Source organism: Heloderma suspectum, chromosome 2 (genome assembly GCF_057233095.1).
Source record: "Heloderma suspectum isolate Gila_16-S chromosome 2, 16-S_ref, whole genome shotgun sequence".
NCBI lineage: Eukaryota > Metazoa > Chordata > Lepidosauria > Squamata > Helodermatidae > Heloderma > Heloderma suspectum.
In genome coordinates this window covers 187,297,772-187,318,611 of record NC_139459.1, presented here as the reverse complement: position 1 = coordinate 187,318,611, position 20,840 = coordinate 187,297,772, and the positions used below count along the sequence as shown (strand labels likewise).

Sequence of the window (20,840 nt, the reverse complement as noted above, 5' to 3'; positions counted from 1 at the left end):
CCAAGAGCCTCAGCTATTCCCTCAAAAGACTGAGGGGCTCAGGCATGCATGGATGGCAGGATGTTCAGTGTTGTTGCTGCCTGGAGCCCAAGGAGCTATGAATAGGTATGTCTGCACTACAGATAATGTGGTTTAGCCATCACTGGAGCCCTATTCAGGTGTTGCTCAACCTTAAAGTCAACACAGATACAGCAGGGCTGTGTAATTAACTCCCCAGACAACTCAGAACCCTGATTTGTCAGGGCTCCAAATCACACAGGGAGCTTCCGTGGATAGGAAAAGCTCCCCACTCCAGAAGTTCATCCTGAGCTTGTGTGGGGCTAAGAAGAGCTGCGCGACCTCCGGGGTGGGGTTAAATGCATAGCCCCATAGCCCATTGTACTCATGTTGCTCCTTCATATGGGTAATACCTGAAGAGGGCTTTTGTCTTCTTTAGAAGCTGTAGTTCTGTGGTGATGATGGTTGGTGGTAAAGGCGGCACTAAGAATCTGACAGAAAATTCTTAGCACCCTTATCAGTCAAGAAGCAGGAAGACAGTGGAATATATCCTACTGCCTGGTTCAGCAGGGGTCTCAGACAGAAAACTTACCCCACCCCCAAATGGTTACCTACAACTTTTGCTGAACTAAATCTGGTTCACTAACTAGGATATTATCTATGAAGATGTTTGATCAGGTGGGCAACAGACTCTCCCAATAATTCAAATAGAGAAGCATGAGACAGTGGTTCAGACATAACGGGGGATCATGGTTTCCTGCTATGAGAATGAGCTATGGCAAGCTCAGGCTCACACTCTCCACCATGCCCTCTCTTCCTCTTCCACGTCCATGAGGAAGAGATAGGAATCTTCTGCTTTTGGTTTTAAACTACCCACAGTTCTCTCTGATGCCTGAACTTTAAACTATGCTTAGCGAAAACAAACCAGGATCAGGAGTGGTTCCAGATCCCGATTTGCTTTCAAACCATAGCTTAAACAAACCACAGTTCCCAAAGTTCAGACGTCACAAGGAACTATGGTTAGCTTAAAATCTAAAGTGGCTCCTCCATGTATGCACAAAAGAAGAAAGGAGGGGGGAGCGCATGAGTACACGAAACCTAAACCACTGTCTGTTGTTGGACTACATCACCCTTGGCCATTGGGAGCTGATGGGAGTTGGGAGCCCAACAATGTCTGGAGGGCCACCGATTTCCCATCCATTGGGAGGAGCCAATGGACACAAGCTGAGCATGGAAAACAGGAAGCACCGAGAGCAGAGTTTTCCTGCCAAACATGTGATCCAGCAGAGAATCAGAGTGAACTGAAGAACTGGAAAAACTGAAACAGCACCCCTACCCCATCAGAACCATCTAGATTTCCCCTTTACAGTCCCTGTCAATTTCATGCCCTCTTTGTTTTCCCTCCAGCATTTCTCCATTCCCCCGGCAGAAAACAGTGACGCCCCAGGTGAGTCTTTACAACCCCCCCTTCTAGTTGCTCTTTTTGTGCACATGTACAGCACACATTTGTCACAGACATGCTGTTGCAACACAGATGTCCTGAAAGATTAAAAAGAAAGGAGAGAAAATACCCCTTAGGGGTTGCCAGATTCCCTCAACATACCTTGTAAATGCAAAAGAAGAAAAACACACAGGAGGTGCGGGCAACCAAAGGTAGATGTCCTCTTCAGCCAAAGAGCCAGCAGCACCATGCTAGAACAAAATTAGGTAACCTCCAGTGCAGGTGGCCTTCCCACAGAGAGGGGTGGATGGGGCTCGGGTGTGAATCAGCACTTCCAAGCCCCACAGCAACAGAGCTAATCCCAACCGCACTCCACCCTTAGTCCAAGGGTTCTTCCAGATGGAGGGCTCCTAGCACTAGCGGTCGTAAGATGCGGCTGTTCCATCTTTCTCTCCTTAACAGATTTTTGCATTAAGGAAAGAAAAAAACAGAAGTCGTGAGAAAACATGGACCACAAGTAGGAGACGAAAACATCTGGAATAATGTGAGCCGTGGTCCAAAACATCTGGAGGGCACTAGGTTGGGGAAGGCTGAGTTACGTCTATGTCCAGTCTGTGATAAAACCCGAAATTCTTTGGGAATGGTTTAAAACCAAATGACATCAGCCCACTATCTATGCCTGAAATGAGGAGCTTTTAAAAGTCTTATTAAAAAGTGTTTTTTTTTCTTTTTTGTAGACAGCCACTGTAGTAATATCTGCTTGCACTCCAGATAGACGGGTGCTGTGTGCGAGAAAGGCTTGCTTGGCTCTCTGAGAGGGAGAGGGGGAGGGGGAGAGAGAGAGAGAGTGTCCAAGAAAGTCTGGTGCCTGAGGCAGAAACCATATGGGGCCCACTCTCAATTGTGGTAAAATTAATAACAACAAATTAATTAATAATAATAACCTGTAATAACCTTCACAGCTACTTGGGAGTGCATTTTACTGAACACAGCAGAACTTACACTTATGAGTGAACATGCATAGGATTGCACTGTAAATAACAGACAGTTTGCTTGCCTTTAGAGCTACCCCCCAAATCTGCAGTTTGAGGCAGGCTGTGTCCTCCTGTCTAACAATATGGATTAGCTCTGGTAACCATGCCAATCTCCAAGGCAACGCTACCTTTCTTTGATATGATATTGCCCTGATCCAGCCTTTCGCATCTGTAGTAGTAAAGCCAGAGGTTGAGCTCAGCCAGCATTCTGGGTGTGGTGTAGTGGTGAGAGTGTTGGACTGGGAACTGGGTGATCCAGGTTCTAGTCCCCACTCAGCCATGGAAGCTCACTGGGTGACTTTGGGCCAGTCACAGACTCTCAGCCCAATCTACCTCACAGGGTTGTTGTTGTGAGGATAAAATGGAGAGGATCATGTAAGCCAGCTTGGGTTCCGTGCAAGAGGAAAAAAGGTGGGATATAAATGCAATAAATAAATAAAATAAATTGTTTCATATGCCTGGTTTTATGTTTCTGCGTTGATTCTATTCCCTTTTCCTGGTATGAAACATTGTTGATTAAACTGGTCTGGTTACAGACCACTGTCTCCCTGAAACACTTCAGGGAGATCATGCATAGGCTTCACAACAGTACCAGGTCCTTGTGTTTTAATGTTAACATCTCTGCCTACCTAGGCACAACCATGTGCAGCAGTGTGGTGGCAGCTGCCCTAGATAAAAAACATCAACATGAAAACTGGTCAGCCTCTCTAAACTGTTCGTTAAAAAATCACCCGTAGGGATGGATCCGAGTGCATGTTGGCTAAACCGCATCATCCCCTGGATCTTTGACATTACGAAATGCCATCCCCCCCCCCCCATCTTCTTTGCAATTACTGTATGCATAGAATGGTACAAGTGTCACAAACACCTCTGGTGCTTCCAGACAAGGTTTTTGATTGTGCAATTGCCCTGCCGCAGTCACAGAATTTTACAGCAGGTGGGTGTTCAGACATCATCATCTTCGACTCGCAAACCTCCTGTGTTTTCCCACAGTGCAATGTCTTTTGATTGGTAGCGCTAGGAACTGTGCCATCCGCCTGGAACCCCCCTATTGGATATTGCCTGTGACATGAATGACAAGTGACTGCTGTGCCTTCTTTTAGATTGCTTCATTTAGAAAGTATTGCATTTGTTGTATTTTTGGAAATGCTTTAGAATCGGAGCACACTGGCTTCTCAACACATACGTTCCTGGTTTTTCTCACACAGGTGGTGTCTCAGTAGAGGGAAAATGCTGTGTGAGAAGCAATCCATGGAGCCGGAATGGCTGTCTTCTCCAGGCCTGGTGGGGCAGATTCTCCCCAGTCAAGAGCCAGACCCCTCCTCCCCAGTAATAATGGCATTGCTCAGCCTCAGGAACTTGGCCAAAGAGATCACACACCTCTCCCTCACCCCACCCTAGCTGAAGATGGAAGACCACCCCAGCACATTTTCCAGTGGGAGGATTGCCTGCTGTACAAGGGACCAAGACAGCAGGCTCAAATCAGCCTACAGTAGCCAGTCTCCAGTGTTTTATCTCCAGCATTTTGGTTCCTCAGCAAGCCAGGCAGACTAAACTCTGTGGGTCAAGGGCTTCCTCTAGTCTTCAGAATTGGTCTACTCTTAGTGACCCCAGAGCATGGCCACTGTCAGCTGACCCCACAAACCAATCGGGACCCACCAGCCCTTATAAAAGCCTAACGTCTGAGTCAGGGTCTTAGTCTTACTATTGGGAAAAGCTGCTGAACCAATGCACTTCACCTTCTTGTCTACCTGCTCTAGAACCTGAGCACTAGCCAATCTTTGACCACATCCTCTGCCTCTGCCCCTTTGGAAATTGGTCTGCCTGCACCAGAACCAGATTCCCCAGCTGCAGCCTGTTTCTGAGCTTGGCTGAGGCTTGACATGATGGCAAGGGGAGAAGTGGAGTGTAACTTTCTCACACTCCTTTTGGCCTGGCCTTCATCACTTTCCAAGAGATCCTGGTTGGGAGAGCAGCACTGGCCAAGCCAAAAACAGCACATGAGACGCCACTTCTCCAGTCAGAAGCGTCTGACAGGGGTACCTGCCAGGTGAGAACTGGAGTCTGGCAAGTCCAATGTGGCATATGGAGGGGGAACAAATAGAATGGCATAGGGGTCTGGATAGGGCCCACAGGCTGACAGTTGTCTTAGTAAAAGAATAAAAGCTTTCAAGAACAGATACTGGCATTACTGTAAATACTAGATAGTGCTGATATCAGTTGGGACTCATATGTACTACCATGTTAACCCTAATTCTACCATCAGTACATTATTGTAGAATCTAGATCAAGTATTGTTGATCTTTCAGGGGATTCAGGTAACATATGGAAAGTCTTGTTGAATTCTCATAGCCGAAGGAGCTTGGGGAAACCAAAGACAATAGCTGTCATCCTGTTTCACATCCTGTTGACTCATTTTTGGTCTGTGACCCGTGAACGGAGAAACCCACTTATATACAGCTTGTAAAACCTTGGCATGAATGGGTAGTATCATTGCTACTTGAGGAATTCCTTGGAATCTTTGTCCTGGGAAATTCACTAGAAAGATCAAAGGGAGAGGTGTACATAGGATGGGGTGTGGGATGAAGGAGAATGGAATCACACCTGCGTTTTGATCTCTGACCTCCTAAACAGCCTGGAGCTTTCTACCTCAAGAAATAAAAAGAAAGATGAAAAAGAAGATGGACTGAGAAAAGGGGGAAATTGCCAGTCGCTGATTCTTAGGACTCAGGACACTGTCACTGTTGAACAGGACCAGAGCAGGACATGGGGTTGGTTCACTTGTGTTGGTCTGTCCATCATTTGCTGAATGCAACATTAAGTGATAAGTTGCATATGTGAATGGACTAGAGTTGTGAAGGCATGGGGAAACAAACTTGGGGAGGGGGGAACCAGAAAACACATAAATTTCCCCAAAATCCCTGAGAAAAATGGAGAAAAAGCTTATCAAACTTTTCCACCCCCCCCCCCTATTTTTTCTGGAGGATTTTCCTAAACCTTCACATTTCTAGAATAGATCATTGCATACATAACACCGCAGACAGAACTTTCATATCACTGCATTCAATACAGTGCATTTAAATGGAGTAACCACTTTCAGCTGCCAGTCAGCAAGTACAGCACTTTATCAAATGGAGAAAAATCAGGTGATGTATATGTATGCATGCACCCAGGTCATAGGTCAAAATCCAAGGAGCGGCTTAGACTGACACAAGGGCCTTGTGCTACTGCAGAGGATTTTTTTTTTACTCTTTTTCTTTGAACAGCTGACCCTTGTGCCATGTCACAAATGGTTTCTGAAACTCCATTTCAAAAACTCAATTTGCCATGTGGTGGGGGGAGGGCTGTGGGGGGAGCTGGGGCTGCTGTTTAAGAAAAATATATTCTTCTTTGGATTCTAGCTGAAATAATTATGCAGATCTCCATCATTCCAATTCACTTGGGATGAACAACAGGATGGGCTGATCATAAGGATGGACTGAACAATCCATCAAACAAAATGGTTTGTTAACAGTTAGAGATCTGTCTACCCCTTTGCTCATTTCTCGAAAGCAGATATCTAAGAACAGATTTCTTGGCACTATGGTCAATAGCCACTTGTCTTCCATACATTTGGTGGCCTCTTTCATAAGCAATGTTACATTACTGAACTCAAAATCCTGTAGCAGCAAGTTCCACAGGGAAATTGTGTTGCTTTCATAAAAACCATTGCTCTGCCCTCCCTCATGTTCTTTTCACTTTTTCCAAAAGATTATTTTGTTAATCCCCATGGAGAAGAAACCAGTTCAACAATAGAATTCTGGTGCAGATAACTTTGGAGCAATTAGCACAATAGCTACAGTGGCCACTGCCAATTGCTGAATCCCCTGGACAAAAGAGAAAAACTATTTAGGTGGATAAGTGAAAGCTGTAGTCTTGGGTAATACCTTGATGAAGATAAAAGAGATGGAGAAAGCATGGGGCATGGTGAAAGATGGAAGGAACTGGATATGTTAGCCCAGAAAAGCAAAGACAGCGTGTGGCTAACATGATGATATTCAAATATAGTGAAAACAGTTATACGGTGTATAGAGCTCAGTCATTCAGTAAGTCCACTAAGAGCGGGGTAAGAAGCAGTGGGTTAGCTGGTTTATCTGTAAATGTGAGGAAACAAGAAACTGTACATTCAGAAAGACAGCATAGTACAGCCTGCCTCGGCTGGGCCTCTTCAAAATGCATGTTTGAATGCTTCTCCCCTCATCAAAAACTGGAAAGCTGGTATGCTTTGGGGAAGGATTTTAGCTTAGCCTTTCCCCTGACTTTCCCAGTTTTCGGGGTGCTGGGAGTTCTGTTTTATACAGGGGAGCATTAACATATAATAAACCCCACCCCCAGGAAAGACACCCACAGTTTGAAGTGGTAGAGTTCCAGGGAGACTGTGCCAAGTGATATGGGGAGGAGGGTGCTTCCAGACGGAGGGCTCCTAGCGCAATCAGTTGAAAGGCATTGTGCAGATATCATATTCCATATTTTCTTTCTTAACCATTTTTTTCTGGTAAGAAAAAGGATAGAAGTGGTGGGAAAACACAGGGCTACACACTGAAGATGATGTTGTCTGGACCCCCCCCCCAAAAAAATTCCATGAATGAGGCTGTGCAATTGCACAATAAAAGCCTTGTCTGGGAGCTCCTATAGTAGTTTGGCTCTAACATTATAGTTAAGAATAATTAGGCAATAGAACAGTTCCCAAGACTGCACTTTTACAGATTTTTGAAACAGTTTAGATACTTTCTGAGATGCCTTCAGTTTTTACAGTTTGATCAAACATTTTCCAATTGTCAGAGCTCTCAGTGGGCCAAACTATGCAACTTCACTGAAACTGTGCCTGACAGATAATCTCTTCCATTGTCCTCCACTTGAAATCGTAGGGTGAAACTGGGCCCATCTTCTCACTGAGATAGCAATCAACCTGTGTCTGGACCGTACCAATTCAGAATGCATGTGAGAGCTCTCATGATAAAATGCTCCTCCATATCGGGGAGGGACAAGATTAAGCTTGCACCCGTCTCCCTGGCATGCTAAATTTGCTATGCAGAGGGATTTTCGTGTGTGGGTATGGAGAAGCATTTCATCATGTGAGACCCCCACCCAGAGACTGAAGTGGTACAGCCTTGCAAACATAGGTCTAAGAACCCAGGCCACTTCTTCTCCACTACAAGTTGCAAGCAGTTTGCAGGGATGGGCATGGGATTTGCAGGGCAGAAGCAGCAAAAAGAAGAATTAACCTTTCCCCAAAGGAGGAGACAAACCTCAAAAGGAGCTGGAGAACCAGAAGATCTCCTTTTGGGGGCTGGGTTTGGAATGGTGCTGTCTTCCACCACCACCACCCCTTTCCCCCCAGCATGTAACCCTTCCCTTGCCCATTACTTTTTTCCTGCAATCACTGCTCAGCCGCTTTCTATCACTCGACGCACCAAATATATTTCTGGGAACCCCAGCTGGGGCTGACTGTAGGGAAACAATTACTCACCACCCTGCATGCATCTTTCTCCCCCCGCCCTCTTCCAAATGGCCTCTACCTCTACCATCACTTTGCAGCATAGCAGCAACAGCAGGAGCACAAGTCCCAAAAGCCACATTTGGCCCCAACAACTGGTTGGTTTCAATGAGATTTCCTGCCTCACCCCAAGCATGTTCACTTAGACGCAAATCACAGCGAGTTCAATGGGACTTGCTCCCTGGTAAATATGCTGAGGGTTGTAGCATTCTTTGACCAGAATCACATAAATCATGAGATATTAAAGGGATTAAAAAAAAATAAAACTATGGCTTTCTGGTCAAAGACTCTGCCCAAAACACAGGAGCAACCATATCTAGCAGCCCCCCGAACAGATCAACCTATATAAGTTGTGCACAAGCAGAGAGGAAATTCACTACAGCCATCACAGCACGAAATTATTCCACGTGATGCAAACAAGCAAGCCATGCAAAATAGAAAGGAAGGCAGACTGCCAACCAACAATACCACCTCCCCAACAACCATATATATATATATACACACACACACACACACACACACATCCATATCTATCTATCAATCTATCTATATATATATACACACACACACACATACACACACACACTTTATTTTATGTATAGCATTGTTATACGGGATTGTAAATATAGTATTAACCCCAAGTTGTTAGCCAATGTGATGCAAAGGAAAATTGCTTCCTAACTGTAAATATGGTGATAAGGCAGATTTTACTTTTAATCCCTCCACAGAAATGGCTTCTGTTTAGAGACTGTAATGGGGTGAAGCAGCCCACACCCCAAATCCGTAAACTCTTTTAAATGGAAATTTGGAGGGCTTGGGGTAACACAACTCTTCAGGTTCCAGAGTTCTCTCTCTACTTGCATCAGTCCAGAGGAGAGGGAGGAAAAGCAGCCCAGGCAGAGCTAGCACTGATAACATGAGAAAACCTGACCCACATAGGTCATATAACTGAAGCACCTCCAACACTCCTTGGAAATATATTCTTACCCCTTCTCTTCTTTTGAGAGATATATTTCCTTATAGGTGTCGTCTCTAACTGGATTGTCTGGCTGGTACAGTAATACCATATTAAAATTCTAGGCATGTATCAATCACAGTTCCCAAATCCAGTGCTTACATTTTTGGGAGAAAACGTAGGGAGCCCTTAATGAAATCCACAAACCTCATCCCTTGACTCCTCCCAATTTTAGCCAAATCATGGCCCCCAGTCACCTTCTAAGAACAGTACTTAAGGGGGCTGACACAATAGGCAAGGGGGCTGACATGACAAAGGGTACAAGGGTCACTGTGGCTTATTTAGGTGGCACTGTGGGTTATTTCAGCCACAGCGCCACTTATTTAAGCTGCTTATTTAAGCCACCGTGGCTTATTTAAATTGCGGTGCATGCTAGGCACGATGTCCATAATCACCAGCCAGGTGCCGCATGTCACAAAAGACAGTGACTTGGTTTGCACAATCAAAATAAGCCACCATGGCTTAAATAGGTGGTGGCTTATTTTGATTGTGCGAACCATTTCACTGTCTTTTGTTGAACCGCCCCTTGGATATGGGGCATCATGTGGCTTCTAGCCCTCGCTATAACTAGACAGAATACGTTTTACCTAAAGCACCCCAAAAAGATGGCTGTCCAATCTTTTCTGGAAAACCTTCAGGGAGGCAAACTCAGGCCTGCTCGACACAGGCACCAGAACAAGGTGGGAAGGTTCCTGAGGTGGTACAGCAGACTGTACCACTTCATATGAGGGACTCAAATCTTGTAATTCTCCCTCCACTTAAAAACCTCCCTGCAAGTAGAAATCTAGCACAGCAGTGGACTGGGCTGGGTTAGAACTTTTTCTCCTGATCTGCTAGTGTGTTGTAGTTGTTTTACTCGCAGGAAGTTATGTTTGCTTTTAAATCTAGAAGAGCATTCAGCCATGGCACCCCTTTGCTGCACTACAAAGTGGTATAGTCAACTCTGCCACCTCATTCTGCCCAACGAGTAGACCAGGCCTAAAAGACAACAGTCTCTCAAGACAGCTCATTCATGTTCATAGGAAGTTATATTTGAAGCCCCAATCCACTTCTAGTAGTGGGAAACTAGGGTGGCCAGGTGCCCTGCTTTACAGAGGGCAGTCCTCTGTTTGAAGAGCTGCAAGAAGACAGTCCTCTATTTGAAGGTGTCCTCTATTTGAAGGTCTGTCCAAGTCCAATTTAAGGGTAAAGAACCGTAAGAAGGGAGAGCAGGAGCTTTGAAGTTGCCCATCAACAGTGAACACCTGGACTGCAGCCTGAGCAGGCATACAGGTCACCGTCCTCCCACAACAGTGAGATGGATTGTATTATTATTTAAAATATAGAGATTGTTTCTAAATTTGCACCTATACATATAAATTAGCATATGCAAATGTTATGCATATTGGTGTCCTCTCTTGTCCTCTTTATTTGGCAATGCGTAAGTGTCCACCCTACGGTGAACCCTTGTGGTACGTGCATCCCTCTTTTCACAAAAGATGCATCCAGCTGTTTCTGTGGGGGCTCAATGAACAGCAATGAGGCCACTTCCCCACCTGGACCATTCTTGTTGGGCCAGGGTGTTAATGCAGTGGTGGTGAACAAGTGGCCCTCTGGATGTTGTTGGACCCCAATTCCCATCAGCCTCAGCCAGCACAGCCAATGGTCAGGAATTACGGGAGTAGAAGTCCAACAACAACTGGAGGCAACAGGGTCCCCATCCCTGCACTAATGTTTAACCTAAATCTATGTTCCTGCCTTTTCAACTCATGGACCAGTGGATAAAAGTAAAAAAATAGAAGCCTCTTTTCTTCCTGGCATTCTTTTAGAACAGGCAACACACTTCTCTATTAGCAATCCTTCTCTAAACTCAGTGTCGTGTACCCGGCTCCCTGGCTCATATGCTGGGGCAGCGTCAGGGGTGGGCAACATTGGGCACCCGGCAAGGCCTACACCTCAGCAGGGGGGCGACTCTACCAATCCCTGGACTCCCCTTGGCCCTGCTGTTGTGTTTCCTCCTCCTTGTTGCCACTGCCTGTTCGCAGGTCTCCTTTAAGCAAGGGCGCATTGATAGGGGCTAAGAGGTGGAGCAGCACCCTCTATTCACCTTGCTTTCGCACTCGCTCGCTCTCTCTCTCTCTCTCTCTCTCTCTCTCTCTCTCAGTCTCTGCAGATTGGGCCAAAAGACAGAGAGTTAGCAAATTAATAGCCAAACAAGAAGGATGTTGGCTCACCAAGAGGCCCCAACCAACCTGGAGGCAGCTATGTGCATACATCTTCCTTATTATCCATCTCACTATTACCTCTTTCACCTATGGGATTCTAGTTGGAAAGTGAATTGTATTATGATCAATCCTGCTCTAGAAATTAGTAGCGTGGCCCCAGGAGGCCCTGCTTCACTTGAATCTGCACTGTGCCACGGAACCTGACTGGCTCCTATGCTCCCTCTTTAGAGACTCTTTGAATCCTGCAGTTTCAGTTAACACACGGAAGAGCATAAGGAGAGCCCTTCTGGATCAGACTGAAGGTCCATCTAGTCCAGGGGTGGGGAAACTCGGGGCTCCTTCACACGGAGCTTTTATCCTGAGATTGAGATTGCTCCTTCTCGGAAGTTTGCGGGCTCTTTCCATGATGCCGTGATCGTTCAAAGCATCTCCTGCACTAACTGCCCTTTGTTCCATTTTTAAATAGATCGCAGCGAATGAGCTATCAAATTACCCCGTTGTGTTCTGCTTCATTTTCCTCCATGAAAACAGTAAAAGCGGCAAGAAAAGGAGTGAGATCAAAAAAAGATAATGGAAAACTCAGATACAGGGAGAAGGAGGGGGAAGGGGGTGGGGGGAAAAAAAGCACGTGGAGTCGTTGTGATCCTGCATATACAACGGAAAAAGCGTTTTAAATGCAGGACTTTAGGCTGGCGTAGAGATGCCCTCAGGCCAAATCTGGCCCTGCTGGGGTCCCAATCCAGCCCACCCATATTCCCCAGATGGCCTTCCCTTGTCTAAAAGGTTAAAATGCCTCTCCTCAGGCTTTACTGCTGGCGCTAATAGCTTTAAACTAAAATATGCTGGTATTTTTGGCCCCGCCCCTTTCGCTTTTGGCCCAACCCACCACTGGAATGCAGCCCCAAGAGCTTCTCTGAAATTAGATTTGGTTCTTGGGCTAAAAGAGGTAGAACACTCCTGATCTAGACTTTCATCCTGTTTCTCATAGTGGCCAGATGCCTCTTGGGAAACCCACAAGGAGGACATGATGGCAAACAGCTGGTATTGGTGGCATACTGCCTCTAAACACAGAAGTTCCATCATAGTCGTCATGACAAATAGTCACTGATAGATCTATCCTCCACGAATTTGTCAAAGCCTTCATCAAAGCCATCTAAGCGACTGGCTGTCCCCATATCCTTGCCAGTAAATCAATTATGCATTGTATGAAGAAATACTTAGTTCAGTCAGTTTTGAACCCACTTGCCGAGTGGTACTATGTCCGGGCAGGGTCTGGGGGTGGAAATCCAGGGCTCCACTCAGCAGAATGAGCAGGAAGGATCCCAAATGCAGTGGGTTTGCTTACCACGTTTTGAAGTAAGTAACGTAATACACATGACCATCTAAACATGGGGAGGAGGCGCAAGCCTATGAAGTCCAGAACTACCTTACTGCATCACTGTCAATTTGATTGGGTGAACCTGCGTTCAAATGGGAGAAAGGGATATTTTCCTCCCCTTCCAGTTCCTCCATAGCATTCATAATCATATAAACCTTTGCCTTTTCCTTAAACTAAAAAGCCCCAAACACATTTGCCTTTGAGCCTATGTGCCGATGGCAGCCATCTCTCTCTCTCTCTCTCTCTCTCTCTCTGCCTGGCTATATATCTCTATTCCCCATCCTTTCCAATGTCTAGGGACATTCAAAATGGAGAGCCCTTTTCTGTGGGGTAGTGCTACTATCTCTTAGAGTTTCAACAGCACTAGTCAAAGTCAGCAAAATGGGGGGAAAAAAGGTTAGCACCAGCCTTGTTACAAGTTTTACAGTAATATTATTTTTAGAAGGCTCAGATAGTGAACAAAAGAGTGAGACTGACCCAAGGAAGGAAGGAAGGAAGGAAAAAGAAAGAAGGAGAAAACCAATTAATAAGGAATTTTAAATGGTGTGTAGAGGTGGGAGAGAGACTCATGATATGCCTGGCTGTGACATCATGAACACCATCCAGTATGTACCCATAATGAGGTCCATCTCCATAGGAAAACATCCATCATCATCATGCTGGCCAGTACAAGAATCACAGTGTGTCAGCCTTCCCCAACCTGGTGCCCTCCAGACTGCAACTCCCATACTTCCCAGCCAGCATGGTCCAACACATCTGGAGGAAACTAAGTTGGGGAAGGCTGGAATGTATCAATAACACAGGTTAATGGTTTCAGTGCCAATGAGCAGCAATGTTCTAGCAACGTAAGCTGAGGCAACATCTTCTGGGTGATTCAATGACTGCTATGCAGCTCCAACCCTGAGAGACTGAAAGAACTGGGCATGTTTAGCCTTGAGAAGAGAAGACTGGGGGGAGATATGATAGCGCTCATCAAGTACTTGAAAGGTTGCCACAGAGAGGAAGGCCAGGATCTCTTCTCGATCATCCCAGAGTGCAGGACACGGAATAATGGGCTCAAGTTACAGGAAGCCAGATTCTGGCTGAACATCAGGAAAAACTTCCTGACTGTTAGAGCAATACGAGAATGGAGCCAATTACCTAGGGAGGTGGTGGGCTCTCCCACACTGGAGGCATTCAAGACAAGGCTGGACAGCCATCTGTCGGGGATGCTCTGAGTTGGATTCCTGCATTGAGCAGGGGGTTGGACTCGATGGTCTTATAGGCCCCTCCCAACCCTACTATTCTATGATTCTATGATTCTATGAATGTACCCAAAGAATGTAAGCTACTGCTGGGAAGAGACCCATCAAACTTCATGCTAGTACTGTGCCAGGCACAGAATTGACATTTATTTATTATATTAAAAATGAACAAGTAATGGGCAGCCCAATTCTTGGCACATTTATGCAGAAGTAGGTCCCACTGTGTTCAATGGTTGGGCCTGCCACCAGGTTAAACATGCATCAGACTGCAGCAGAGTCAATAAACATAGTCTGATGTGCCTCTGTTCCTTTCCTCACTTTGGCAAAATGGAATTGCAATTAATAAAATGTGATCTAATGTTAATCCAGGGTTAGGCAACCTGGTGCCCTGCAGATGTTTTGGACAAATCCTATCAACCCCAGCTAACATGGCCAATGGCCAGGGATTATGGGAGTTGTTGTTCAAAACATCTGGAGGGCACCAGATTACTACCCCTGTGATAAACCATCACAATATTGCAGTGAATGGCTCAGTGGCAAAGGCCAGGAAGAGAAGGTAATTCAGTGTCTCTCAGATATCTGATAGTAGAGGCTGCTACCCAAATTATAACTGGAGACACATTTCACTCTTACACTCCAAAAGTGGCCTGTTTAGAAGGAGGCATCCCTTAGAGCAGTGACTCATGCAGAGATATCACAGGCAGCTTGTCTGAGGAAGATTCATTCTGTAGAGTGTCTATATCAGGAGCAATCGAATGCTCCAATCATATCCAAAGCCGAGATGATAAAGAATGGTCCCCAGTGGAGGATGATTGGAAGGCAGCAAGGACACATACAGAGACACAGTGGGCAGCCTCCTCTGTGAGCAAGTGCTTTGGGCTGCTTTTAATGACTTCATTTCTATCTCGTGTCACATTGGCAGTTCTTTTGCATCTTACCACTGTGTGTCTCAGCAAACCGTTTGGAAATGACTGAGCTAACCCAATAGCTCAGACCACTAAATCCAATTCCCCTTCCAAACTTGGGACACAGAATCTAGGACTCTTAATAGTTGGATCTCCATTTCCATGGCACTGTTGAGGTTTCATAGCCTCCCACATCCATTCCCGTCCCAATCAATAATGCAACCGAATCTTAACTGTTCCCGCACCCCAAGCCATTTCTGGCAAGTTACCGAATTACAAAATACATGCTATGAAAGAAAGACGGATGGTTGGATATTCATCACATTTTCCCCTTCCCCTTGAAAACGTATACATGCACCTCAGTCAGGAAAGATTTAGTCCCCCACTGCAGTATATTTTAAAGGGGAAAGGTATGATTTAAAAAAATGTATTAGTATTTATTATAGGCATTTTACTCTGCCCTCCAACATGTTCCTACGGCAGATGACAAAAATCCAAAATAGCATAACACCCTTAAAAACAGTATATTCCATTTCCAGTGTTAAAAATTATTTCAGCCAGTGGTAAATCCAAAGGGTGTATGTTTAGTTAATCCTGGTTATTTGTTTACTACTTTTATATGCTACCCAATAACAAAAGTTCTCTGGTTACATGATGTAGCCTTAACAGTCAGTTACTCTTTGTTCATCCTCCTCAGGATTCCTGTGCTGATTGTTTCCTCTTAAGAAAATAACCAGCTATAAAAGGGGCGGGGAGCATTTCTGCATCAACGCCCCCCCCCCTTAAGGCAGTTTCTTCTTCCTTCTAAAAAATGATACTAATATTCAAGGCAGGGCAGCAGTCTGTTCTAGAATGTTTGGACATCGGTAATCAATGGAAAGTTAACCTCAGAAGAAAAAGGAAAGGTTCCTCTTGTGCAAGCACTGAGTCATTGCTGACTCCTAGAGGGACGCTGCTTTCGCTGGCATTTTCATGGCAGACTACAGCGGGGTGGTTTGCCATTGCCTTCCCCCAGTCGTGACTACCTTTCTCCCAGCAAGCTGGGTACTCATTTTACCGACCTCAGAAGGATGGAAGGCTGAGTTGACCTGAGCCAGCTACCCGGGACCCAGCTTCCGCTGGGATCAAACTCAGGTCGTGGGGAGAGTTTTGGCCCAGGCAGATGAGCCTAGTGGTCAAAGCAATGCCAGCTGCTGGCAATAGGTCTCTAGCAACCTGAAGGGGTTCACACAACTCATGTGGATTGAGTCAGAACCCAACATGTCCCTGAGAGCAAGAAGCCCCCAAAAGCAAATGAAACTTCGAATGACACAACAGCTTTTGAGAACAGTGTCTCTTGGCTTCTTTGTGACACAATCCCCATAGCATCTTGGGAAAGTCTCCAACTACCCTCTTTTCTTCCCCCTGAGGCAGATGTAAAATCAAGGCCCTACCCTAGGGGACAATATGTCCCATTCACCAGGAATTTTATATGCAAATAGCAGGCATCCCTACTCCAATTTGTGTCCATGGGGAAGGGAAAGAGATTTTAAAAAAGCCTTCCTCCTAAAGGCCCAATCTGGTTCAGTTCCCCACCCCCACCCTGTGTTGTTGTTGTTTTTAAACAACAACAACAAAGCACAGCCATGGCAGGGCTAAAGACAACGTCATGTCTAGTCTGGCCCCATATCACTGACCCAGTTTGCACATCATCAACAACCCACAGTTAACACACAGTGAGTTTTGAAAATGCAGCAGAAGCAAGCATGTGTGCTGGTTCCCACGTGCCTGCTCCTGGTGTGACAAACAACCCAGGGATGCCCCATCCAAACCTGAACGTCCAGACCCAGAATTCTGGGCTGTTGGGGGATGAAGAATCATGGGTTCTGCGCCCCCCAACAGCCCAGAGTTCTGTGTTTGGACATCATGATAATGAACTGCATGAACATGATAACAGGAGTGAAGGGGGGGGGCAACTTGAGGTTTGTTTAATCCCTGGGTAGCCATGACATGCGAACCGGGTCAGTATCAACACACAGAACCTTCTTGATTTCATCACAGTCTGTTTTATAACAGCTGGAAACATGACCGAGTTGATTGCAGGGTGGAGAGAAGCTACTTCACACTGACCCCATGGGCTCCAGTTAAACCAAGACCTTACATTGTTGGTAAATTGAGGTGAATTTTCTTCAGTGGCAGATTTAACGCCATAGATGCCAATGGAGCAAAGCCAGTTTGGACCAACTAGGGTCGAGCTCAATCGATTTCATCTCGAGAAGGGCAATTTATGCTATCTGAGGACTTGGCTGCAATGTAAATCATTCAATTTGAGTTGGAATGAAGGGATATTTAGGGGAAGGACCATAGCTCAGTGGAAGAGCAAGTGCTTTGCATACAGGAGATCCTGGGTTCAATCCAGCTCAAGACTGGGCAACAGGTGCTGGGGAAAGCCCTGTCTTTAGCCACCACTTGCCAGTGTAAGCAGCCCTGGATTGGAAAGACCAATGGACTGATTCGTGAGGCATCATAGAATCATAGAATAGCACGGTTGGAAGCACATATTGCATTCAACACACAAACATGTGTGCACAGATTGTTGATCTGTACAGCTGTACAGTTATTCATACACAACACTCAATACGTGTCCCATCTGTGTAAGCTGTATACAGATTGCTGATCTGTACAGTTATTCACATTTGTACCTTGGATTAAATAAGGTTCTAGTACCTGGGTACAAATCAGGTATGGACACATGCAGACATACTCTCACAACTATCTGAACAAGTATACATACAATGTGAACGTGCGGTCAGTGTAATGCATGCACACCGCTACTATAAGGCATCGTCATGTGTTCAAAATACCTCAGTGGTTGATTGATCTCAGTTTCACTGGAGCAATTGCAATTTTCACCAACAAGCAATCTGGCGCCATGGACTCGAATGAAGCAAGAATGTTTTAATTGACATGAGTAGTGTTTATTTTACTGCCCAGCCCATGTATCAAAGTCAGTTTATGGACTGGACACAGTTTGCAGGTCTCCTATTGAACACTGCTGGGTTTTACTCCCATTTGGCCTGTTCACTCCACTGAACCTAACTGCCACTTCATTGGAGAGCTAGTGGAGCAGAAGGGATGAGAGGCTGAGCCGAGACCCAAAAAGTCTCTGTTCAGATCTTACCTCTGCCTTAGGCAAGTGGTCATCTCTCAGCCTCAGCTCTCCATCTACAAGATCTGGGGTGGTGGTGGTGGTAAAATAATACTGACCTACCTTACAGGGTTGTTGTAAGCAGAGATAATACATAGGAAGCCTCTAAGGCAAACTGAAATGTCTTTAATACGTTATTCATAAATATTGTTAAATAAATAAATGCTAAGAAATATTAGTATTTGGAACGCACAGACTAACCTTTGGAAGGAAGATGTTTCAAGTCAAATGGATCAGCCATGCATTGTGCTCATGCATAACATAATCCTATTGACTAAAAACAAATCCCTGAATGATTTGTGTGATGCCTACCAGCAATCCCTTTATTTTAAAATGTGTGTATGTGTCTGGAAGTACATAGGAATCCTTCAAAGAACCAAAGCTTTAAATGTCTTTAGCAACTGTTTAAGCCCCAACACCAGGTACTTTTTGGTTCCATGAAGCAAATATAGTTCCTTTTACTTGAAGCAACCAAGTCTTAATGTCAAAAATTGAATCCTTCTGGCCAACCAAATGCCACCACTTTGGTGGTGTCCATTGCTTCCACTTTTCTGATTTCCAGGGCTGCCCAATTTAGCCTTGAAGGAAGGGGCGTCTGTCTCTGGGCTTTTCTTTAATGTGGAACATGACCTTATTAATGCACCTATTTCCAGCCTGTATTGCTCAGAAGTCTTTTTAAAAAAAATCAAACTTCAAACAACTTGCCGTTCCTTTAAAAAAAAACTATGCTCAATGCTGGTTTTATTTTCCAGTCAATCATTAGTCCATTTTTAATTAAAATGGCTTGTTATCAACTTAACCCTTTCAAATCCTCAAACCCCACACCTTTACTTTCCATCATGTCGGGAACTTTAAAAAAAAAAAATTGAAACTAGGTTGTAAACAGAACAGCTAGATGGGGGAAGAAAATATCTGTAGCCAATAAAATCTGAAAATAGCCCTGAACTGAGATTTTGTCCTCAGCCGAAACCTAAATATTTGTGAATACAGGGGCTGAGAAGTCGGGTTTTCCTCCAGCATGTTTCTCAATCCTCTCTCCACCAGAAGCAGGAATGGGGAGATATCTCAGAACAAAATCAATTTCTCTGGAGCACAACTCCTCGCTTTCCAAATCAGATTGGTGAAACATTTGCAGTTCATCTAATCAAGAGGGGGGGATCATAGCAAACACACACACACGGAAATGGAATAGTTATTTTAAAAAGAAAAAGTCTCCCTTCATGACAAACTAAATACAGATGACAAGGCAGCTCAGGAGGGCTACCCAAGAACATCAAGCAGCCTTTTTAAAAAGTTCAGACAAAACATCCTTGGTCTATTTTGCTAACCTTTGATACAGTCTCCCCACCTCCAAGCGACTTTCTGTGTCAAATTGCCCACCTTTTCATCCATCTCGCCCCCCTCAAATCCCCAGTGTCTTAAATTATAGTTTTCCCAGTTGTGTTACTTAGAAAGCTGTAATGCTAAAAAAGAGGGAAAGGCGGGGGGGGGGGGAGAGAAATTAAGTAAAATTGCTCCTTACTTTTCTTAGGTCCTCGAGGTTTGGACTTCACTTTCCACCTGGTCTGACCAAAAACAACTCCAGATTGCTTCAAGTCAGGACTCCCTAGGGCCCCTGAGCACGCTCGGCAGCAGGGAGATTACCTCGAGCCCTGGCGATGCCATCTCTGTCCCAGCCCGAGGGCTTTGCTGCAGATTTTTGAGGAGGAAGGAGAGAGACAAGCAAAAAAAAGAACGGGTTGGTCTGTAGTTGGAAGAGACCGGGGGGGGGGGGAGCTCCTCTGCTTTGCAGGATCCACCCTCTAATTACACCCTGGGAGCCTTTGAGGACCCGCTAGTATCCAATAAAGGAAGGAGGGACTGTGGTGGTGGTGGTGGTGGTGTGGTGCGGGGGGGAAACAGTCAACATCTTCAGATTGGGTTCTCTTCCCCCCACCCCTTTCCTCAAACTTTTTAGAGGGAGAAAGAGAGAGAGGAGGGGAGGAGAGGCAGAGGGGAATTAAAAAAGAAGAGAGGGGAAAACAAAGTACGAGGAGGAATAACACGAAGCAAAAGGGAAGGACATCAAACATTTAAGAAGGCACAAACTCACTGGAAGGAGAGGAGGAATAACAGGACCCCTGTGGCATCCCCTTTCATATGCAAATCCAGTGGCCAGGTGGGACAGGAGGTGCCAGAAGCCGTCCCCCTATCCGGCCAGGTAAGGCTGCCTTAGGTGGCAGACAATGGGTGACACTAAAGGTGACCCACCTGAGCCATGATTGGGGCGTAATCCAAGGGGACGTTGGTGTATCACACGTGCCTCACTGAAATAATGGGAGAGTTGCCCAGGGAAATGGTTCCAACTTTGAACCCCATCATGCATTTAAACTGTGAGAGGAGACAGGGTGCCATTTGCTTCTCTGTCTCGGGCACCAAGATGGCCCTGCATGGAACCACTTGGCTATTTGCAGGACATGGCAGTCAACTGTAAGGAGTTGTAAGGGCTTCCTCTGTGTGGTTCAGATACCACCCTCCGTAATAGATACCGCTTCTTTTAGGATGTATCCGGATGTTGAAAGAGACTGTTAATCCAGATGCACCATGGGTAGGGTGTTTAGTCCATTAAACATAACTAACTTTTATCCTATACATGGTTATTCAGAAGTAAGTCCCACTGGGTTCAATGGGGCTTACTCCCAAGTATGCGTGCATAAGATTGTAGCCCGAATCTTGTCTTATTGACCAACCATCCTCCTGTGTTTTGCCAGTGCTGCTTCCATCCCTCAGCCAATCTTAGATGGGCTCCATTCCCCTCTCCCCCCCACCCCCTTTCTGGGCTTTCTGCAGCATGGATCCCTTCTTTCTCTGCCGATATATGCGCAACAACATCATGCCAAGGGAGAGATTAAGGGAAGGA

The 20,840-nt window shown here is 45.5% G+C and overlaps 1 protein-coding gene across 1 annotated transcript in view; it reads right to left on the bottom strand.

Moving 5' to 3' along the window:
• Positions 1 to 19,526, bottom strand: part of SP7 (Sp7 transcription factor) — a 45,633-nt gene extending 26,107 nt beyond the window's left edge. Inside the window, exon 1 of the mRNA XM_084832302.1 lies at positions 19,464 to 19,526. The gene's annotated coding sequence lies outside the window, so the exon portion shown is untranslated. The remainder of the gene's footprint in view (positions 1 to 19,463) is intronic.
• Positions 19,527 to 20,840: the final 1,314 nt, after the last annotated feature.